Raw genomic sequence first — 1,628 nt, 5'->3', positions numbered from 1 at the left:
TATGTCTTTCTTCTTAAAGGTCCAGCTTACAGAAGCAATAGGTAAGAAATAGTCAAACGAGGATATGAGTTTTAAGAAGACAGAATATCTATAACTTTCATCAATTTCCTGACTATGCTCAATATTTTTCCTTATGTATGGAAAAAAAGAACATCATTTATCCTTGACTGAGAGTCACTGATCTATTTCAATAATGAAATTATTTTGGCTGGTGTTACGTGGCAGCAGTGGGGGCAGCCAGGTAAGGAGGCACATAGCTTGTTGGCTCTCTCCAGCTGTCAGACCGGCTGCCAGCATGGGTGACCAAGCGCTCAGCTGCCTCAAGAACTTTTTGGCCAATGGGGTTGCTGCTGCCATTTCCAAGACAGCTGTTGGCCCCACTGAGAGAGTCAAGTTGCTGCTGCAGGTCCAGCACTCCAGCAAGCCCATCACCACTGAGAAGCAGTACAAGGGCATCATCAACGATATAGTCTGCATCTCCAAGGAGCAAGGCATCATATCCTTCCGGAGACGCAACCTGGCCAACATCATCCAGTATTTCCCCACCCGGGCCCTCAACTTTGCCTTCAAGGACAAGTATAAACAGATCTTCCTGGAGGTCTGGGGGGGGGGGGGGGGAGGTGGGTTGGAGTGAACAGGCACAGGCAGTTCTGGCACTACTTTGTGGAGAACTTGGCATCTGCCAGTGCTGTGGGAGCCACCTCCCTTTATTTCATCTACCCACTGGATTTTGCCAGAACCCAGCTGGCAGCTGATGTCAGCAAAGGGGCCAGCGAGAGGGAATTCATTGGGCTGGGTGACCACATTGTCAAGATCTTCGAGTCTGTTGGCTTGAAGGGGGGTCTATAAAGGATTCAGTGTGTTTGTCCAGGGCATCATCATCTACAGAGCAGCCTGTTTGGGGGTTTATGACATGGCCAAGGGTATGTTGCATGATCCCAAGGATGTGCATATCACAGTGAGCTAGATAATTGACCAGGCTGTCACTGCAGGAGCAGGGCTGGTGTCCTGCGCTTTTCATACTGTGTAGCACAGGATGATGATGCAAACTGGCTGAAAGGGAGCTGATAGTATGTACAAGGGCACAACTGGTTGCTGGAAGAAGATAACTAGAGATGAAGGAGCCAAAGCATTCTTCACGCATGCCTGGTCAAATGTGTTGAGAGGCATGGGTGGAGCTTTTGTATTAATACTTTGTGATGAAAACAAGAAATACGTCTAAAGCTAACATCATGTAGTTCAATTGTTCTCAAGTAACTTTTTAAAAAATAAGCTATTGTGATTTAATGAACAACAAACTATTATTTCCTAGGGAAGCTGAGAATGGAATTTGAGGAACTTATCTGGCTGTGACGAGGATGCAATAATTTAAGTTGTCCAGTATATCACAGATGCATTTTATCTGAAAATTCTTGCAACATTTGTATTGGAACTTCTGTATATATTATATATGCCTTCAAGTATCAGGTAATGCATCTTGTCTAGAGATAAGACTTAAATGTTCTATACCTAGTTTAGTATCTAATAATGTGAACTGTTAATAACTTTGACATATTCAAATACCTATTGTACTTAGTGATGTCTCTAGCTCCTCAAAGTGTGATGGCACACAAAACATGGATTAAAAA

General features: G+C 44.0%; 1 pseudogene; it reads left to right on the top strand.

Annotated features, from left to right (window-relative positions):
• Window positions 1-295: 295 nt before the first annotated feature.
• LOC104145592 (ADP/ATP translocase 1 pseudogene) lies at window positions 296-1,222 on the top strand (annotated as a pseudogene).
• Window positions 1,223-1,628: the final 406 nt, after the last annotated feature.

The sequence above is a fragment of the Struthio camelus genome, chromosome 6 (assembly GCF_040807025.1).
Source record: "Struthio camelus isolate bStrCam1 chromosome 6, bStrCam1.hap1, whole genome shotgun sequence".
Taxonomy (NCBI): domain Eukaryota; kingdom Metazoa; phylum Chordata; class Aves; order Struthioniformes; family Struthionidae; genus Struthio; species Struthio camelus.
The sequence above is the reverse complement of the archived record's forward strand: the minus strand, read 5'-3'. Positions and strand labels throughout refer to the sequence as shown.